This window comes from Grammomys surdaster, unplaced genomic scaffold (genome assembly GCF_004785775.1).
Source record: "Grammomys surdaster isolate TR1022 unplaced genomic scaffold, NIH_TR_1.0 554, whole genome shotgun sequence".
In the NCBI taxonomy this organism is placed as follows: Eukaryota; Metazoa; Chordata; class Mammalia; order Rodentia; family Muridae; genus Grammomys; species Grammomys surdaster.
The window spans coordinates 61,080-83,090 of NW_021604973.1; the positions used below are offsets into that span (position 1 = coordinate 61,080).

At 44.0% G+C, this 22,011-nt stretch overlaps 1 long non-coding RNA gene across 1 annotated transcript; it reads right to left on the reverse strand.

Annotated features, from left to right (window-relative positions):
• Positions 1 to 2,616: 2,616 nt before the first annotated feature.
• LOC114633207 lies at positions 2,617 to 20,391 on the reverse strand. The gene is made up of 2 exons (XR_003713179.1): positions 19,700 to 20,391; positions 2,617 to 2,743 (listed from the first exon to the last, which is right to left on the reverse strand). It is a non-coding gene; the product is annotated as an uncharacterized LOC114633207 (long non-coding RNA).
• Between the last annotated feature and the right edge of the window lie 1,620 nt (positions 20,392 to 22,011).

Consider the following 22,011-nt stretch of genomic DNA (forward strand, 5'->3'; position numbering starts at 1 on the left):
CTCCTTTGAGTGTCTCAGGGAACTTCAGCTCACAGTGAGTGGATGTGCCTGACACTCCTTTGAGTGTCTTATTGTTGAATGAATTGGGCCATTTTTCTCTTTTGGGGCATGTGGGATGGGGTGAGATGAGGCAATGTCTATCTACAAAGGTCTGGCTGTCCTGGAATTCACTATGTAGATCAGACTGGCCTCAAACTCAGAGATCTCTGGCCTCTGCTGGGAAGAAAGGTGTGTGCCACCATGTCCGGCAACTTGGGTCATTCTGAATACTCAAAGAGATGCAACTTTCCCTGTACAGAGGCTGTCTACTCCACAGCCATTTCTGCTTTTTTTTTTTTTTTCTCCTTTTTAACGTATTAACTGTTAATCTTGGTTGTCAGGTTGCCTGGGATCAACTAAGAGACATGCCTATGGGTACATCTGTGTGAGACTTTTTTTTTTTTTTTTTTTTTTTTTGAGACAGGGTTTCTCTGTGTAACCCTGGCTGTCCTGGAACTCACTCTGTAGACCAGGCTAGCCTCGAACTCAGAAATCCGCCTGCCTCTGTCTCCCAAGTGCTGGGATTAAAGGCGTGCACCACCACAGCCCGGCTTGTGAGGGACTTTCTTAATTAGGTTAATTGACATGGGAGATCCACTGTAAATGTGGGTAGCAGCTGCTGGCGACAACCCAGGTATTCTGAGATCTGAGGGAAAAGCTTTTGCTTTTCTAGTGTTTGGCAACCCATTCCACAAGTAAATTGGCATGCTGTGCTGTGATTTATCTTGTGAGCCTGTCCCTTTAAGAATTCTTAGCTGTTAGAACTGCTTGACTCTATCACCTTCAGTGCTGGTTACCTCTTGAATTTCTGGGAACAGGGGAGTGTCAATGGCTGGCTTTGGCATCCATGTGGTGGGTAAACTGAGGCAGGCAGCTTTTGGGGATCAGTGCTTAGAGCTGCTGCTGGGGTTGGATCCAACATACAGGGGCTGCTGTCAAAGGCAGCCAGGGACTAGAGAAGTAACTCAGCAGACTTTTTTTCTGAGGGAACAAAGCTTAATTTACTGGATCTGGCACTCTCTGTGACCAGCAGAGAAACTAGGAACTCTTTTAACTCCTTGGAGCCTGGGAGAAAGAGAAGGAAAGAGAGAAAATTCTTACACACACACACACACACACACACACACACACACACACAGAGTGGATGAAACAAAAGACATACACACAATTTACACACACACACACACACACACACACACACACACGCATACAGATATACAGACCGTGTTTTGTGTTTTATAAAAAAGAGACAGAGGATATGTTTGTAGAGCTAGGTATGGTGAGGTGTGGGAGGGGTTGCCTCTGTGGGCCATGCTAAAGAATCCCTCCCCCCTGAGGTATCAGCCATTTGATGGGTATAGTGTAGAATAGAGTTTATTTAGGACATGGGAAGAGGAGTTGGAAAGGAGAGAGGGAGGGAGAGGGAAAGAGAGGATAGGAAGAGGGAGACGGAGAGACCAGCCAGGAACATGAAGGGGGGAGGGAGAGAGGAAGAAGGCAGTCAGGGAGAGAAGGGAGTCAGAGAGAATAGAGTAAGGACTGGGAAAGCAGCCCCTTTTATAGTAAGACAGGCCTACCTGGCTGTTGCCAGGTAACTGCTGGGTAGAGCCTAGAAGAAATGCTAACAGGCAGACATGTACACATTCACACAGAGAATGGTTAGAGCAAAGCTCCAGCAAGCAGGCTCCAAGAATTTCACACATACACATGCATACATATACACACAATTGGTGGACAGAGTGAGATCCAAGCCATACCCAGACAAGCTTTACACATATACATACTACATACATGCACACAGTTGATGGATGGAAGGGACAGTGTTCCAACCCCCATTTGCACAAACTTTACACATTTCTTTATTTTAAAGATTTATTTATTTATTTATTTATTTATTTATTTATTATGTATACAGAGTTCTATCTGCATGTATGCCTACAGGCCAGAAGAGATCATCAGATCCCATTACAGATGGTTGTGAGCCACCATGTGGTGCTGGGAATTGAACTCAGGGCCTCTGGCAGAGCAGTCAGTGCTCTTAAGTGTTGGAGGAGTCAGACATCTCTCCAACACTTTAAAAGTAATCTTGTAAAAATGTTAGCCGGGCGGTGGTGGCGCACGCCTTTAATCCCAGCACTTGGGAGGCAGAGGCAGGTGGATTTCTGAGTTCGAGGCCAGCCTGGTCTACAGAGTGAGTTCCAGGACAGCCAGGGCTACACAGAGAAACCCTGTCTCGAAAAACCAAAAAAAAAAAAAAAAAAAGTTAAAAGAATCACAAATCTAAACTTTTATATAAAAAAAATCAGTCATATCTACTGTAAATCCTCAGAATGCATATCTACCCATCAGCAATTCTTAATAAATCATATCAGGAAGTTGAGGGCAAAAATGCATATAAGAAATCAATCATCACCAGTCCAGCCTCAGTGAGAGTCATGTCAGCCAGTGCTGCCATTGTTCTTGTCCCTGACCATAAAGGGTTCCTAGCTTAACTAACTACTAAGAGTGTGCCTTTCTGAACTTCATATTGTTCCCTGTGATTTTCTATATCAGAGCCAGTGATAAAAACATCTCAACCTGGCTTCACTAACAACTTTATTTTTCCAAATGTTTTCTAAGTGTAGAGGTCACTGTTGTCAATCTTCATGTCTAAGTTCTTCTCTGGGGTGGTGATTGAATCATTAATCTTTTCCAGCAGCAATGCCTGAAAGAGATCAAGTATTATTGTTGTGAGTGCCAGAGACATTGCCCAGTGAGGGACTTGAAGCCCCCTTAGAGTTTTCATAATTTTTAGATTAAAAGAGATGTGAGGGCAGCAAGCAGAACAGAACTCCACAACAGCATGGAGTCCTCAGGACACATGGTTGGTCCTCAGGGCCGTGCCACACTGAGGCCCACCCATGGGGCTGTGGTAATCTGTGGGCTGCAGTCCATGAGTTCTAAAGCCACCTGTAGTTCCTCCTGCAGGGCCCTCGGCAGGAAAGGATATGAAAAAGCCAGCAGAGGGTGAGGAAGAGGATTGGGTTAGCAGAGGAGGAAGAGAAGGCAGTTGGTGCAGGAGGTCCGTTAGGAGACAGTTGAGGTGGAGAGGCTGAGCTGGGCAGACAGACTGCAACTGCTGGGAGATAGGACTGTCTAAGCAGACTGTCGGGGAAACTGAGAGAGGAACGGTTGAGAGAAACATATGAGCTGGGAGATAGGACTGTCTAAGCAGACTGTCGGGGAAACTGAGGGAGGAAAGGTTGAGAGAAACATATGAAAGGGTTGAACCAGAAACTGAGAGGAGGGCTGGCAGGGAGTTAAGAGAACTGACTACTGTTTGTTAGAAAAGGAGATATTAAAAGAAAAATTAAAACAAAACACAAAACTCACATTTTACAATATGCCTTGCTTTCAAATCCACCTACCCTGCTGCTGCCGTTGCCGACACCCACCTCCAGAGAGCCTAGCTTCTTCTGCCTTTCACTGTGGACTGAAGACAAGCGGCTTGCCAGCAAGTTCCTGACCTTCGGCACCAGGCCGGGACTGCTGAGGTTCCTAGTCTTGTGGACTGAACTACCCGCTCTCAGCCTTCCCATTGTAAAAAACAGCCATTGTCGTAGTGCTCAGACTGAATCATGTAAGCCAACCTAATAACTGCCACCTTCAATCAGTTCTAATTCCCTGACTTAATACAATAACAAAACATGATCTTTCTCAGTATATGATAATCAAGAGATTTAGGGAAGGTTAGAGCTTTTCTGGCACCAGGAAATCATTTTCAGTTAGCTTAAGCCAGAAGTTCTCAAAGCTGAACTATAGCAGAGTCACCTGGAGAGCTGGGTCTCTCTCTCTCAAAGTTTCTAAGTTTGAGAGGGCCTGATAACCTGCATCTCCAGCAAGTTTCTAGGTAATGCTGATGCTGACTTTGAGAACCACAGCTCTAAGGCAGTCATAGGATTCCACTCTCCTGCCAGTCATTGTGCCGATCACATGACATGACTGAGGACAGCAAATCGAAATCTGCTGCTTTCTGAGGTACAAGGATTGGTGAGTTCTCTGGCAGTCTTTGGACACAGTGCTATATAACCACACACTGCCAGGAACTACTGCACTCAGCTTCAGCATGTTTTCACATGGAAAGTGGCTGACGTGCTGAAGAGAGCAAGGCAAAGAGAAGGAAGTGTCTGCGTTGCTGTGGACACTGTGGTAGGCTAGAGGCTGCTGCAACAGCAGATTACAATGATGGAAGGTATGTTCCTTAAATAGAAAAAAGCAAGACCACCCAGAACTGACTGGGGCCCAGCAGAGATGGCAACCGTCATTTGCTTCATCAGAATGATGTCTCTATATGATTAGCCTTGTAAAATGCCCTTTTCCCTTCATGCATTGGTTGCTATGTCATATCTGAAATCTCCATATAAGGACAGAAATGGGTAGTAGCCCTGTTGGGAAAATGAAAGGGATCCCAACTCATTCCTGCGGTTCCCTGATTTTTTTCCTGCCTTAGCTCATGAGTACTTTTTCCTGCATTAAAGATTGCCCTAAAAAAGCTGCCCAAAATTCTGTGCAGTGTGACCATTTCTGAGGGCCCTCACCCACTGCTTGAGTGTGCACTTTCGTTCTGAAATGAACTTCCTCCTAATTCCTTACTTTGCTTCATTAAAAAAAAATTTTTTTTCTGATGATGATGAGAGACTAGAAACACTGGGTAGAGGTTTTGGTGTTTTCTCTCTCTCTCTCTCTCTCTCTCTCTCTCTCTCTCTCTCTCTCTCTCTCTCTCTCTTATTCTTCTCTCTCTGTGACTTCCCCAGCTTCACCACCAGCAACAATATTATTATATGTATAATTTATTTATATTTATATGTATAATTTAACATGTTTAAGAAACTTGCTATGCCACATGGTAAAGCCATTTTTAGAATTTAAGCTGTTTGCTGGCATTTGCTATGGGAAGCCACCTAGTGGTGCTCGCTTCCAGTAGTCAAAGACTCTAGTTAACACTGCAGAGTCTAGAGGGTCTGGGTCTCCAGACCCCAGGCTGAGGGTTATAATGCTGGCCAGTACCAAGCACTAAGGAATCCCTATTTCTAGATCACCGTAAAGGCTGAAACTTTGGCTTCTGTCAAGACTGAAGGATAGAAATATGTAGAACTAACTAAAAACTACACATAGCCATAATCTCAATTTTTCTAGAAGCACAAAAGGGTGCCGTGTTAGGGTACCAATTTCAGAGGCCTGCACAAGGACTATGCCACTAGAGGGCACTGTTCACTGCTGCGAAGCTCTGGAGGAGAGGAAGCCTGCTAGAGCCTTGGAAAGCAGATCAGCTCACTACGATGCCCCAACCCTGGAAAGCCTTATTAATCCCTAGACAATGAGCCTTGGTGGCAATCCTTTGCCTGGGACCTACTCTTGCTATACAAGAGCTCTGCTTGCCTCCAATCTCTTGAACTCTTACTTATAAACCTATAAGAAGCGTTATAAACACACCCTCCTGTTGTTGCCTGTGAAACTCATGCTTTGAGTGTACAGAGACAAAGAACCCAGATACCTGAGATGGAAAAGCCTCCATTTCTCTCAAGGACTTCCCACATTCCCATGAACCAATGCAAACGGCTAAACTTTCTTGAACCCTTTAGCTTTAGGAAGGCAGAGCAGTCATCTCGTAGGCAGAATGTCAGAATGAGATGAAAGACCTCTGTTGCATTTTTGAGAGTGAGGAGTGTAGCATAGGGAGATGCAGGTAGAATATAAAACGGTATTTGCACATCACCGTTGTGTGTCTTACAGGCAGTGATGAGCTTGGGCTTTATCCCAAGGTCATGGGGTGCCACTCATCATTTTAAACAGCAAAGTGGACTTGGGAGTTAAGACTATTCTGGTAACAGACAGGTTGAGAAGTAAGATTGAGGGAAAGACAAGTTAGGTTGTTGCAATGGTTCTAGTGGCAGATGAAAGTTATTTAAGGAGGAGGAAATGGTTTAGTAAGATTAGCAAGGAGAACTGTCAAAAATTTGATGTGAGTTTTGAAAGAAAGAACCAACCATGATGTCTTAGTTAGGGTTTTACTGCTGTGAGCAGACACCATGACCAATGCAAGTCTTATAAGGACAACATTTAATTGAGACTGGCTTACAGGTTCAGTGGTTCAGGCCATTATCATCAAGGCAGAAGCATGGCAGCATCTAGGCAGGTATGGTACAAGCAGAGCTGAGAGTTCTATATCTTCATCTGAAGGTTGCTAGTGGAAGACTGACTTCCAGGCAGCTAAGAAGAGGGTCTTAAAGCCCACATCCACAATGACACACCTACTCCAACAGGGCCACACCTTCTAATAGTGCCACTCCCTGGGCTGAGCATATAGAAACTATCACACATGACATCTGGGTTTCTGGCTTAGGAGATGTCATTCTTCTAGGTGGGAAGATGATGAAAAGAAGTTTGGCTGGGGTGGAGTTAAGGGAGAGGCATAGGTATTTTGAATCTGGAGTGTGATCAACTGGAAGCTGGAAAAGATGATTCTATAACAGGTACTTAGAACTCATTTGCTAAAAACCATTGACTCCTTTGGCCCCACGTGGTAATGGAAAGCAGTATAAAAAGCCTGGCATGTCTGCCTTTGTTCTGAATTCTCCTAGTTCACTGCTTCATAGCCACAGTAATTGGAGTGTCCATGGTAAAACGGGTTGTGCCTAACCTGCCTCATCCTTCTTCAAGGCTGGAGACACAAAAGTAAGATTAATTGAAACCCTCTTTTTACAATGTCCTGTTCCGAAGGAGCCTAAAGGTGTCTAGTCCTTGTACTAAACTTATGACTGTCCTGGATTCCAGGAATAGCAAAGCTCCTTGGAAAGACTGCCCACACTATAGAGGAAGAGAGTTTTCTCTGATGACAAAGATCTCCAAGAGGAAGTGATCATCTTGTAAGAATCAGACCTATCTGTTTAAAACTACTGACTTTGCCCCGGAACACGGCCGTGCTATCAGCCCCTCCTGGTTTCCCTTTTGTTCCACCCACCTTTGTTCTGGGAGGTGACCGAGCCACCAGCTCCCTCCTGGTCCCCTTGAGTCCATGGATAAAAGACACACACACAGTTTGTTCATCTACCATTTCCCTTCTAGGCACAACTGCTGGGTGTTATTATCTCCTGCCTGGAAAAGCGTGCAATTTATTGTCTCCATCTTTCCATTTGCCCTAAACTTCAGTGACTAGTCCTACTTAGCCCCTTCTAAACATCCTTGTTCATCTTTCAAGATAGAGGAGGCCATACATCCAAGCTCCCCCCTCCCCACAAGCCTTCTTCTTCCTCCAAAGCAAGGCAAAAAAGACACCGTTTCTCCTTCTTTTCATCTCCCTTTCCTCCTGGAACCGGAAGTCCCACCTGTACATTCCGGCCAGCAATTGTCCCCTGGCCACCTTTACTGACAAATCAAGAACCAATCAAGAACCAATTGGAGAACAGGACTTTAACATCAGAACCACCCCTTCACCTATCCTTTTCGTAATGTTGGTAACTATGGCTTTGGCCCACTATGTAGAGTCAGAGTGCGAGAATGGTAAAGCAGACATCTTGACCACGAAGGCTTGTTTAACCATACGGTCCTCCTGCTCTCTGCCTCAGAGCCTCTTCTATTTAGACCAAAGCTCGTGTCACTTCCCTGGAGCCAGAGTCCTGAACCAGACGCTTTGTTCCTTTCCCTTCTGTCTTCCCGTTTACCAATACTTGTCTCTAAACTCCAAAAATTGCTGAGGGGTCACCAAACTTGTTTCTCTTCCTAACACGGCCCCACTGAATAAATCTACTATTTAATGATTAATTTGTCTCTTTAATTGGCCTAGTGAAAGTGGGTGGCTGATCACGGTTTTATGAGGATGCTAGGACCCTGGATGACCCCCAAAACTCATGTAACGGATCTATTTTCAGATTTTTGAGAACTCTCACACTGACTTTCATGACGGCTAGACTAATACATTCCCACCAGCAATGTGTGAGGTCTGCCTCTCTGTGTCTTCCTGCCACTGCTCCCTGAGTGCTGGGGTTACTGCATGCACAGCCACACCTAGCTTCCGAGTGACGTGCAGCATCTTTTCGTGTGTTTCTTGGCCATCGGCACATTATCTTTTGAGAACTGTCTGTTTATTTGCTGATTGTATTGTTTGGTTTCTTGGCATATAGTTTCCTGAGTTCTTTGTATATTCTAGACATTAATCCCGTTAGATATGTACTTACCAAAGATCCTCCTATTCTGTACTCTCGTCCCTTTGCTTTGTAGAAACTTGAACATATCATACTATTCCATCGGTTCATGGCTAGCATTGTTCCCTGTGCAGTTAGAATCCTTTTTATAAAATCTTTGCCTATGCCTGTATCTTGAAGTATTTCTCCTAATTTTCTTCCGTTTCAGAGTTCAAGGTTTAACATTAAGGTCTTCGGTCCATTTGGAAGGTTTTGGGGTTTTGTCTTTTGTTTTTTATGATGTATTTATTTATTCTTATATATATGAATACACTGTAGTTCATCTTCAGACTGTAGCTGTCTTCAAACACACCAGAAGAGGGCATCAGATCCCATTATAGATGGTTGTGAGCCACCATGTGATTGCTGGGAATTGAACTCAAGATCTCTGGAAGAGCAGTCAGTGCTTTTAACTGCTAAGCCATCTCTCCAGGCCCTGGATTTTACTTTCGTACAGGTTGAGTGGAGAGGATTTCCTTTCATTCTTCTACATGTTGACATCCAGTTTTTCTAGCACCATTTGTTGAAGAGGTTCTCTTTTCTCCAATGCATGTTTTTGACATCTTTGTCAAAAACCTGGTGGCTATTGTGTGGATCTATACTGCTGGGGGCCAAGACTCCTTTCTGCCTGAGAGCAAATGTCACTTAAGCAAACAGCCTGAGTTAAGGAATACTTTATTACTTTCCTGTCAGGGAAAAATTATTAATCAGATAAGCAACTCGAGCTGAGAAATGTTTTAATTGCCTTCTTACTTGTGAGAAAATATCTAGATAAGTAATTTGGGCTAGGAATTCTTGTGGGCTTAGAGAACTTTGCAATTACAGATGACCCTGGACCCTGACTGCTAGATGACCCTCCTGCCTGCCTGCCTTTGTAACAGAAACCTGAACAATAAAGTTTAAGCACTTGATCAGACATTCAGACTTGTGCTTCTTCCTCATGTCTCTTGTTCCATCTTTCGCCCTCTCCTTCCCTAGGGTCTCGTCGAATCCCCGCGGGCTGGGGCACTATACCACCTTGGAATTCAGATGAACAAAAGCAAGCAAGAGTTTCTGAATGCCACAGTTCAAGGTCATGTTAAGAACAGAGTCACTGAGTCAATCAGGGGTGGAGAGATGGCTCAGTGATTAAGAGTACCTGTTGCTCCTGCAGAGGACCAGGGTTCAGTTCCTAGCACCCACATGGCAGCTCACACCCACATGTAACTTCGGTTCAAAGTATTACGATGCCGTCTTCTGGCCCTGAAGGGTATCAGCACATAGAGTCCACAGACATCTGTGTAGGCAAAACTCTCTCTCTCTCATATATATATATATGCATATACATATATGTGTATGTGTATATATATTTCATATATATACACACATATACATACATATTTCATATATATATATATATATATATATATATATATATATGAAAAAAAACTCTTAAAAGAAAGTCACTCAGTATGGTGGGTATGGTGGTACACACCTTTAGTCCCAGCACTGAGGAGTCAGACATCATTGTGAGCTCAAGGCCAGTCTTGTCTGTATAGCAGGTTTCAGGATAGCTATGACAACATAGTAAGATCCTGTCACTAAAGAAAACAGGAGTCATTCAATCAGAAGAGTGGATCAAGTGGATCAAAGGAATGGCATCCCATTCTTAACTTCTCTCTGTTCCTGAAACAGACTCTCAATCTCCCAGACTAATAGTTGTAGTTTTTGCTACCCTGCTTTTAGCTCAGGGTGGACCTTGCTATCAGCCTGCTCAGGTTCCCTTGGATCCAAGGATGAAAGACACACACACATACACACACACACACACACACACTAGCTTATCTTTGATATGCTTTAGCTCAATGGTAGGGCTCTTCCAAGCCTCTCTCTTGGGTATCTTGCCCTTCTTTCCACTTCCAGCTCAGCACCCTAAATCTTCCCGCAGCTTAATTATGTTTCTAATATCCCATCTGCTACCTTAGACCCAGTCAGGAAAGCAGCCAATGGCTACTCCACCCTAGATTTCACATGGCTGTGTGGCTTTCTCCCTCTGAAGCATGGTGAAACCTTCTCTCCTCTCTGTGTCTGCTATACTGCCTGCAGGAAAATTGGAAGTCCCACCTATTCTGCCCAGCTCATTGGCCACTAGGATTTACTGATCGACCAAGAACCAGTAGGGGGACAGGACCCTCAATGTTCACACTCAGATTCCTGATCAAAACATCAGAACCACCCCCCTACAAATAGCTGTCTGTTTCTTATGTTAGACCACCTGACCTTTCTTCAGCAACCATGAACTCTATTCACTTGTCAGACAGGAGCCATCTTTGTTTCAGCAGAAGGCGGCAGACAGAGGCAACACAGTCTTAGGGTTTCTATTGCTGTGAAGAGACATGATGATCACAACACTTACAAAGAAAACCATGGATCACAGTTTCCTTTGACCATTGTCATCATGGTGGGAAGTCTGGTGGTGTGCAGGCAGACATGAAGAGCAAGCTGAGAGTTCTAAACCCAGAGCTGCAGGAAGAAAAATGCAACACTGGGTCTGACTTGAACATCTGCGATCTCAAAGCCTACTCCAGTGACACACTTCCTCCTGCAAGACCATACTTACTTCAACAAGGCCACACTTTCTAATAGTGCTATTCCCTATGGACCTTTGAGGACCATTTTTATTCAAACCACCACAACACTCTATTTTTTTAAATTCAGAAAAAAACCTCAAAACCCCACGATCATCTTCAGTGTTACACAAGCTTCATGTGTTCTTCAGTGGGAAAGATCTTCATGTAGACAGGCTTGACCTCAGAGAGTCAGCAACTCTTAGATGACCTTTCCCCTTATACGTGACAGGTTAGCATCATGTGACTTGTGGAAGGCTTCTGAAGAGTGAGTGTGCTTGCGCAGAATGAGGGTGAGTTTGCTCACATAAAACAGCACCACAGGGCCAGGGACATGGCGATGGCATGGAAGGTTTGGGAACAGCTGGAAGTCTGGAATAAGATTGAGCTGGGGGCTGGGCATGGTGGCAAATGCCTTTAATCATGGTAAGGGCAGGGGGATTTCTGTGAGTTGAAGATCAATCTAGCCAACATAAGTGATTTCCAGGCTAGCCAGAACTACACAGTGAGACCCTATCTCAAAAAAACAAAAAAACAACAAACAAACAACAACAACAACAAAAAACATTGAGATGAGGTTATAGATGATAGCCAGACTCTCAAATGCTATGTCCACCCTGCAGTGTGTGACCATTACCTTTAAGGGATGGACATTCTCCTGAAGGCGATGGGATGCCATTGAAAGGCTGAGCAGAGCAGCAATCTGGTCATCAGATAATAATAATTAGTTTTTAATTAATATTAAGTCCCAGTAGTTAAGAGTACCTGATGCTCTCCCAGAGGACAGGAGTTTGATTCTCAGCACTGGGATCAGATGTTCCTCGTTAGACTTCAGTGCACAACTTAGAACAGATAACAGCAGACCAAACAGTTCCAAAGGGGTGGGGGTTTATTTAGGGCGGAGGGCAAAGGTGGGGAGAGAAGATGTGGGGGAGAGCGGAGAGGTAGAGGAGTAGAGGCTGGCCATGACCACGTGGAGAGAGGGGGAAGGGAAGGAGGGAGGGGGCAGAGAGAAGCTAGAGGCAAGAGAGTAAGAGAGTAAGAGAGAGAGGAAGAGCCAAGCAGCCCCTTTTATAGTGGGCACGCCTATCTGGCTGTTGCCAGGTAACTGTGGAGGTGGAGTTTAGACAGAATACTAACATTCCTCTTTTTAAAAAGTCATGTTTCAGGGCCTTAGTTTAGATAGGTCTAGCCGAAATTCAGGTGTTTGTGAGTTAGCAGTAAAATTTGAGAGGGAAGAAAAACAGTCCATTATGCAAAAACTTTATCTCTGTCAAGCCTAAGGAAAATGTAGATATGGAAATGTCAACCTTGGACTTCTTGGTGGAATGCTTTGGATCTGGTGTTTTCAAATGTTAATTCTCAAAACTTGAGGGTGAAAATGAGAGGGGAGTGGGGACCAAACTTGCTGTAGTTGTATAAGGAAACTAGGGTGGTTTACAGCAAGGATGTAAATTAAAAGTGGATGATTTTAATTTGTCATAAAAACAGTCTGAATTTAACTACATACCTGTGGGGAAAATTTTAGAAGGCCGCCACAGTGGCGCAAGCCCCAGAGGGGCTTTCTGCTGCAGTGGCGGGTCCCACATTAGGGAAGAAGTCCTATGGTTCCAGTGGCCTGAGGGCCTTGGCGACGACAGGCCCCAGTAACACGAGGAAGTCCTTGGTTCCAAAAAGGTTTATTGTCATGGCGATAATAGATGGATCTAGGCGTACCCCCCAAAAACTCAGGGCAGTCCCGAGTTATATAGGGAGGGGGAAAAGGGGAGATTTGGGGGAGGATCTGGGGGAGGCATGTTTAATTTGCTCTGCCCTCTGGCCTTCATTAGTATGTAAATCCCTAGGGCCTGAGGCCTATAGCCTGGCCTATGTGACTCTATGGAGACCGTGACTGCTTTTCAGGATCCTGGATGATGCGGGGGACCGAACTCTGCTGGTTCTCGTGCAGAATTCCACGCAGAATCTCGGGGTTCTAGGCACCTGCTCAACCATGACCCAGGATACCCTTACCTTACGCAGTCCTACACATACCCAGAAATCTGATAAATCTGTAGTGTCTTGTAAAATCAGGTACTTTTAAATTTTTGAAACCTATTAAAATGGCACTTTGGGCTCTATTTAATGCTTCTTAAAACATGAAAATCTTTGAATACAGTACCAAGTCTTAAGGACATGCTTGCTCTTTAGGCTAGGGCTGTGGTTCAGCTCATAGGATGCTTACCTAGCATTCATGAAGCCCTGGGTCTGAGCGCCAGCTCTGTACAAACTGAGTGTGGTGATGCTTGCTGTAACCCCAGCACTTGGGAGATGTAGGTCAGGAGGATGGTAAAATCAAGGCAGACTGAGGCGGATGTGATCAAGAGATAGAAACTGGTCTAGCATTTGGGGCACAGGGAGCTAAATTCTTGTCCATGGTTGGAAATGTTCTTAGCTCTGTTGTGGTCTGAGGTGAGGAATGCTAAAGGAGCTGTGGTTGGGTCTGGTTTCTTATCGTTCTTCTCCTTTTACAAAACTGTCTGGCCATTTGAGAACGTGACAATTGAGATACATGGACATCTCGTGGGTGGACCAGCTATACTGACCAGCTCATCCTCCGTGCTTGACCCAGGAAAGCCTTATTAGCCTATAGATGAAGGCCTTTGATGAGAACTCACTTCCTGGGACTTGCTCTTGGCACATAGGGGATCTATAGGCTTCTTTCTCATAAGTTCTCACCATAAACCTATAACAAATTCCTTTTTTAAAACTTGTTTTAAAATAATTCCTCCTGCCGGGCGGTGGTGGCGCACGCCTTTAATCCCAGCACTTGGGAGGCAGAGGCAGGCGGATTTCTGAGTTCGAGAGTTCGAGGCTAGCCTGGTCTACAGAGTGAGTTCCAGGACAGCCAGGGCTACAAAGAGAAACCCTGTCTCGAAAAAAAAAAAAAAAAAAAAAAAAAAAAAAAAATTCCTCCTAAATGAATTCTTTTTATTTATTAAAGGAATGTCTTATTATTAAGCATAAATAATTATTTTATTAAATTAATTTAAATTTATAATTTATAAAAGTGATTGTTGAGTAAAATAATTGATAATTAATATACTAGATTAATTAAATAAATTCCCTTTATTTATTAAAGGAATTTAATATTCCCATTGTCTGCAAAATCTGTTCTTCAAGTTCTTTTTTTTTTGGTTTTTCGAGACAGGGTTTCTCTGTCTGTGTAGCTCTGGCTGTCCTGGAACTCACTCTGTAGACCAGGCTGGCCTCAAACTCAGAAATCCACCTGCCTCTGCCTCCCAAGTGCTGGGATTAAAGGCATGTGCCACCACTGCCCAGCCGTTCTTCAAATTCTTGAGACAAAGGATGAAGAGCCTTTTGTCTTAGGTGACTTTAGTAGCTGTTGATTTTCTGGAACTCTAGCCCCAAAAGCTACTGCTCATCTGAGATGAGAAAACTTCTGGCCTTCTAAAGGATCTCCTGCTTTCCTTCTGTTACTAGGGTTATGAGACACTATTACAGAGACAGAGGTGGGGGGAGGAGGGAGGAGGGAGGAGGGAGGGAGAGAAAGAGAGAGAGAGGGAGAAAGAGAGAGAGAGGGAATTTACTCACTAAGCCATCCATCTCACCAGCTGTGTTAGTCAGGATTCTCTAGAGTAACAAGACTAGAATATAGAAAGGAGATTTATTGCAATGCCTTACAGGCTGCACTCCAGCTAACTCAACAATGGCTGGCTTCGAATAGAAAGTCCAAGAATGTAGTAGTAGTTGCTTCATCCATGAGACTGATACCTCAGCTTGTTTTCAGGATACACTGGAATCCTGAAGAAGTAGGCTCAATGCTGGTAAAGCCTGGAATTAATCTCTGGCTGAGGCTGGAGACACTGCATTTTGATCTGTTCCAAAGATTAGAATTGTCTACTCTCTAACGAGTCAATCCAGGGGGCTGGAAAGATGGCTCGGTAGGCAAAGGCACTTGCTTCCAAATCCAACAACCTGAGTTTAATCCCTTGTTCCTACATGGTGGAGAGACTTGTTACACAGGAGAGAAATAACTTACAAGCTGAGCTCTGAACTTAAATATACTTGTACCATGACACATTCCTCCAGATGCAAAATAAATAACTAAATGTGAAAATATAGAAGAAGGAGGAGGGGGCAGTGGTGGCGCACGCCTTTAATCCCACCACTTGGGAGGCAGAGGCAGAGGCAGGCAGATTTCTGAGTTCGAGGCCAGCCTGGTCTACAGAGTGAGTTCCAGGACAGCCAGGGCTACACAGACAGGACTACACAGAGAAACCCTGTCTTGAAAAACAAAAAAAAAAACCCAAAAAAACAAAAACCAAAAACAGAAGAAGGAGGAGGAAGAAGAGGAGGAAGAGGAGGAGGAGGAGGAGGAAGAGGGGGAGAACAAGAACAGGAGGAGGAAGGGGAGGGGAGTTAATCCAGCTGGTCTTGTCAATTACTTAGCCAAAATACCACTTCTTGGGAATGGAGATTCACCTAAGGACCCCATAAGAAGATGAGAGGAACAGCTATCCCTTTAACAGGAGGATATACTTTAACAGGAGGATACACTTACCCTTCTCAGATACTTCTTTCCCATGTAGCTCTGCTAAGTCTGCTTATTTCTCTGAGTTACTGTAAACTTGTGACCCCTCTTCTCTTTTCCCAAAGCTTATACATACATATCTCCTGATACTCTGGCCTTTTTCACTTTGTCTTTGAGGCCACCACATCCTTCCACCACAAGGACGCTTGCAAACATCAAGACTGTTTCTCTTCCTCTTCTGTCTCCTTCCTCCAGGGAACCTCCACGGCTTACCTATCATGTTTGTCTCTCAAGCTCTAAAGACTGTCACAGAGCTTCCTTCAAATCCTTAGTAAACTAATCAATGGAGCTAAGAACCCCTGGAAGGGAACCCCAGCTTTCTCAGAAACAAAGTTAAAGTTTTGTTAAGTTACAAAGTGTGCACTGATTGGGTAGATGATGATGTCCTTTCAAAACTGGTTCTAGAAATAAAGTTTATCCACTTAAAATCAAGGGTAAAAGAAAATGAGAAGACTTAAAAGTCTTTACCATAATCAAACACTTAGAAATAATGTGCAGCCAGGCAGTGGTGGCACACACCTTTAATCCCAGCACTTGGGAGGCAGAGGCAGGCAGATTTCTGAGTTCGAGGCCAGCCTGGTCTACAGAGTGAGTTCCAGGACAGCTAGGGCTATACAGAGAAACCCTGTCTCGAAAAGCCAAAGAAAAAGAAAGAAAGAAAGAAAGAAATAATGTGCAATAAAATACCCTTATTAGATTATTGCAATGCCTTTCTTTTCTAAGAATGTTACCAGAGTTTTTAATGTTCAACACTTTGGCTTAACTCAGCCACCCATTCCAAATAAACCAATTAAAGACACAAGTAATATCAAAAAGCAGAGAGAGAAGTGGTCACATTGGGGTGAGGAACAAATGGGCTAGTAACCTCCAGATCTACCTTCAGGTTACTAACATAAAGTTTATATTTAAGTAAAGGCCAAGGAGACACATAGTTCTGGTTAAGGAGAAGTTCCATCCATCCCCTGTCTCTAGTCTAGTCTGTCCAGCAGGATGGTCTGGTGACTCTCAGGACGATGTGAACTCTCGGGAAACAAGTTCCTCTCTGGCTGCTATGAGGGCATCCTTTCCCTCAGCATGGGATTCCTGGGGAAATTTTAATTCTTTGAGGCCCATTGTTTCAATATTCTGAGAACCAAAGAGAGGAGTGTAAGTGTCCTCTTTTTGGGACTCGAGAGTGACTTCATTTGTGATTCTTAGGAATCACCATTTGAGGTTAGAGTGATGGCTCAGCAGTTAAGGCTGTTTCTTGTTCCACTAGAGAGCCCGAATTCACATCCTGGCACCCACAACCATGAGTAACTTCACCTCCAGGGAATCTGATACCCTCTTCTGGCTCCCATAGGCACCCCCACATATGACATATACTCACACAGACAAGGCACATAAATAAAAATTAAATATAAATATTTATGAGCTGACATCATTTTACCAGGAAACTGAGAATTAACATTTCAATATCTATCTTCTAGTTGGATGTCTTGAATAGACAGGGGTTTTTTCTTCAGTCTCAAATTCTACAGTTAATTCTATCTTTCTCTTTTTCTTTCTTTCTCTCCCTTTCTTTCTTTCTTTCTTTCTTTCTTTCTTTCTTTCTCTCTCTCTCTCTCTCTCTCTCTCTCTCTCCTGTTCTGGGAATTGAACAAGGACCTCATGTGTGTTAGACAATTGCTCTACCACTGAGCTACCACTTTTTAAAAAGGTGTGTAGAGAAAGAAAAGAGTAAAAACAGAGTAGACAGGCAACAGTATCTGTATATTAATGTAGTTTTAAAATCATCTTCAAGATACTCAGGTACATGTACACACACACACACAAGCAGATTTTAAATATGATTTACCAAGAGTAGTAATTTTGTTATATAATAAGTTGAAAAAAATGCAAGTCAGTTATCTTATGAGCTCTAGGGGCAGATTAATTTTTGCCCCATGCTATTTTAGACATGACATGACACTCACAAGAAATGACATTAATTCAGGCACATTCTTAGATAATTCATCATAAGTTTGCAAGTGGTCAGCTAGAATTCTAGGAGCACCAGAGCAATACAGGGAGGTCACAGTTAGTTTCCTTAACACTCTTGTTTAGGATCTTATATCCCTTCCTTGCTAGTCACCAGAACAATTTAAATTTCCCTGCCATGCCGGCAGATGCCTAAGTCATCTACCAAATTCCAGATTAATTCAGAAGAGCTTCCAAAGACAAAAGCCAGCCACAAAACATCAGCTACCCAAAGAGTTCAATAGAGCCCTGATTTGCTTCAAAAGAGCTTTCAGACGCAAGACTGGTCACAGATATGTCAGTCACCCAAGTGGTTCAGTAGAACTCCAGAGGTTCAGAAGAACCTCACTAGACAAGGAATCATTCTTACTGTCAGACAAACTGTAGCAACTCAAATTAGCTTAAGGAAGACCACAATAGCTCAAAAGACACCCCCCCCCCCAAGCCAATGAGGAGAAGGCAAGGTAAGGCCCAAGTCTACCAGGGTAGTTACAGTTTGAGTGAGCCAATAAGCAGCACCCTGTCTGCAGCAGACACCCCTATCTGACAAAGATTATGTATCTGACTGCCATCACTTCCCAAAGTCCAGAAAAGTGGTACTTTGCTCAAGGTTATGTGAATCCAATGTTGGGCCAAAATTCAAATTTCCTTTTTCCCTCCAAGGCAATTAGAGACAAAGGTTCTCTTGTAGTTTAAGCCCTTCACTATGTCAAAGGTCTCAGCCTATTGCTGCTCTGAAGAAAAGTGACCTGTGAACAAATTTACATTCTAGAGTTAACGATCCACAAAACCTAGGACATTTGCATTTCTAAAAGGTTACTGGAAATGATGGTGGAGACTTGGTTTCCTTAGTGACACTTTTAGGCCTGATAGGTGCCACTGCTGACTGGGTCTAGCTGAGCTCTCTCACCAGAGCTTCTTTTAACTCAGCTGCCCTCGGTGACCCCATCTTGGTGGTTGCTCTCCCACGAAGGCCTGCCCTCCCCTCGAGTCAGCATGTGCTTGTAGTGTTCAGGGAGACTCAGTTCACCGGGAAGTGGTGGTAACCAGGAAATCCTAGTGGGACTGATAAAATACTACCACAGGGATCCACTGAAATGGTGGTCAGGATGTTAAGAGGAAGAGAAAGAAAACTCAACCGAGAAGAAAGAACATGCAGAGAAGATGCAGGATCTGAGAACCACCTAGGTTTACAACACTCATCTACCCTGTTCAATTTGAGGCTATAAACACAGTTCAGTAGCCTTCCTACTGGAAGCAGGAAGCAGCAAACTAGGCTGTTACAGTCTTTAATGACAGGATGTCTTAGCTTTTCTTTTTAAAGATTTATTTTCTTTATATGAGTACATACACTATCTTTGGACATACCAGAGAAGGGCATCAGATTTCATTACAGATGGTTGTGAGCCACCTTGTTGTTGCTGGGAATTGAACTCAGGACTTCTGGGAAAGCAGTCATTGCTCTTAACTGATGAGCCATCTCTCCAGCTCCCAAATTCCTAAAGAGAATTTATGTCAATGTCTTAGGTAGGGTTTTGTTGCTGTGAAGAGAAACCATGACCACAGCAACTCTTATAAAAGAAACATTTAATTGGGGCTGGCTTACAGTTTCAGAGGTTTAGTTCATTATCATCATGGCGGGAAGCATGGCAGTGTGCAGGCAGACATGGTGCTGGAGAAGAAGCTGAGAGTTCTACATCTTGATCCACAGGCAGCAGAAGGAAATGGTGTGCCTGCCATACTGGGCATAGCTTGAGCCTATAGGATACCTCAAAGCCCACCCCACTTCCTCCAACAAGGCCACACCTCCTAATAGCCATTCCCTGTGGGCCAAGAATGCAAACACGTGAGTCTATTGGGACCATACCTATTCAAACCACCACAGTCAACTCTTAAAGTGAAACTTTATTCATGAATTTACTTATTAATCTTCACAACATAAATACAGTTTAAAAAGGAAGGAAAAGACAGACCGACAGATGGACAGACAGACAGACAGAACAGGTTAGAGGAGAAGCTCTTTGGACAGAATCAGTCTTCACTCACTTCTGGACTAAATCTCCATAGAGAGTCTCAAACTGATCCCAAGAAGAAAGGAAAAGTCTGACTTTTTGTAAAGTTTTGGAGAGAGTGAGAAACTTCATATAACAATGATTTATCTCTCCACAGAACTTGTGACAACACATGGGAGAGCCCAACTACCGTAAATTGAAAGCTGTCAGATCACAGCACAGAATGCTACTTACCTTCCTTCCAGGGAGAGCGGCAGAGCAGTCTGATTCACGCCCATAGGTGCAGGCTTGTGTTTTAACACTAAGAAAATCTCCATTTTACAGAGCTTGAAAACAACTAAAAATATGTCCGGGTCTGCCTTTAACAAGGGTCAGGTTTTTATCTGGGTCTGTCTCCGAAACTTGTGCTCCTGGGTTGTTATTCTCCTTTGTTTGCTTTAATTTCTGACGTAGGGTCTCTCTGTGTGGTCCAGAGTAGCCTTACGTCATCCACGTCTTCACTGAGGCCACCATCCTCCTGCCTCAGTTTCCCGAGTGCTGAGATTACAGGTGTATACCACCAAAGTCATCTTGTTCTTTATCAGTGGACTTTTGATTTTTCTGACAGATCTTTTCCAGGACTAGAAATACACACTTGATATCACATGTTCCTTTTGAAGAATTTCCTTTTCCGGTTGGCATATTTCAGTTTTTAGTTGCGTGTCCCCGTGTTTGCAACCATTTCCTGTTACACGCATCTCCTATGCTGTCCTTTCCAGCTGCAATGGGAAAGACACTCTCTGGGTTTGGTTTCAGCTTAGTGTTTCCAGAAATGCCCTACCTGGTTTTGTGATTATTTCAATTGATAGTTTGTCCAAAAGATATTTTCTTGCTCTTCCATCTCAGTGAAATGGTTGGGTCTGAGAAAGCTCAGTGCGCAAACCTTTCTGACCATCTTCACATCTGGGTGCTCAGAGAAAACCACATATGCAGCATAAACAAATGAGGCTGTTCACAGCTGGCACAACCGTGCCACCAAACCATTCTGGAGCTTGAGGGACACTCAAAGAGAGGGACACAAGCTAGAGTTATCTGAAAGTTATTGAAAAAAATACCTCCACAAGATCCAGCTGTAAGGCATTTTCTAAGTGGTTGGTGGGGAAGGGCCCAGCCTATTGTGGGTGGTGCCACTCCTGGACTGGGGATTCTGGGTTCTATAAGAAAGCAGGCTGAGCAAGCCAGTAAGCAGCATCCCTGCTTGACCTCTGCATCAGCTCCTGCCTCCAGGTTCCCACCCTGTTTGAGTTCCTGACCTGACTTCCTTCAGTGAGGAACAGCAGAATGGAAGTAGATGGCAAATAAATCCTTAACTCCCCAACTTGTCTTTTGGTCATTCTTTTAGTTAGAGTTTTACTGCTGTGAACAGACATCATGATCAAAGCAACTCTTACAAAGAACGTTTAATTAGGGTTGGCTTACCGGTTCAGAGGTTCAGTCCATTATCATCAAGGCAGGAGCATGGCAGCATCCAGGCATGGTACAGGTGGAGCTGAGAGTTCTACATCTTCACCTGAGGCTGCTAGAAGAATACTGTCTTCCAGGCTGCTAGGATGAGAAACTTATAGCCCACAGCCACAGTGACATACCTACTCCAACAGGACCACATAATAGTGTCACTCCCTGGGCCAAGCATATACAAACCATTGCATTTCACTCCCTGGCCCCCATAGGCTTGTCCAAAACACAGGAGTCTATGGAGACCATATCTAAACATATCATAATGCAAAATACATTTAGTCCAATTTCCAAAGTACCCATAGTCTACAGCAGTTCAACAATGTTAAAAGTTCAAAGTTCAAAGTCTCTTCTGAGATTCATCCTGTATCATAATTGTAATTCCCAAAGCAAGACAGGAAACCAGCTGGGCAAACCCCAAACTCTGCATCTCCGTGGCTGATGTCAAAGCAGTCTTCAGATCTCCAACTTCGTTTTCATCTTTGTTGACTACAATAAACTTCTTTCTCCTGGGCTGGTTCCACTTCCTGTTAGCAGTTTTCCTCAGCAGATAGCCCATGGCTCTGGCATCTCAAGCATCTTGGAGTCTCCAAGGCAACTTCAATGTTACAGCTCCTTGTTCCTATAGGTAGGATCCACACACACTCTTCTGACTCCTCCAAAGAGTCCCTCCAGCTCTGCCCTCTGTAGCACTCTAAGCTCATGTTGATCCACTCCACTGCTGCTGCTGTTCTTGGTGGTCATCCCATGGTACTGGCATCTCCAATACACTGGTGTCTTCTGCTGCAACTAGGCTTCACCAATAGCTTCTTGTAGGCTCTCTTCATGATGGCAAGCCTCAACTCCTTTACATGACTTCTTCAGTTCTGGGCCTTCAGCAGCAACTGAGGCTTCTCCTTCACCAATGGCCTCCTATGGCTTCTCACAGTGCCAAGCCTCAGCTGCTCTTCATGACCCCTTCATGCCTTCAAAACCAGTACCACCTGGGTGACTTACACATTTCCAAATACAGCTGCAGCACAAGGTACAACTCTGGCTATCTCTGGAGCAAG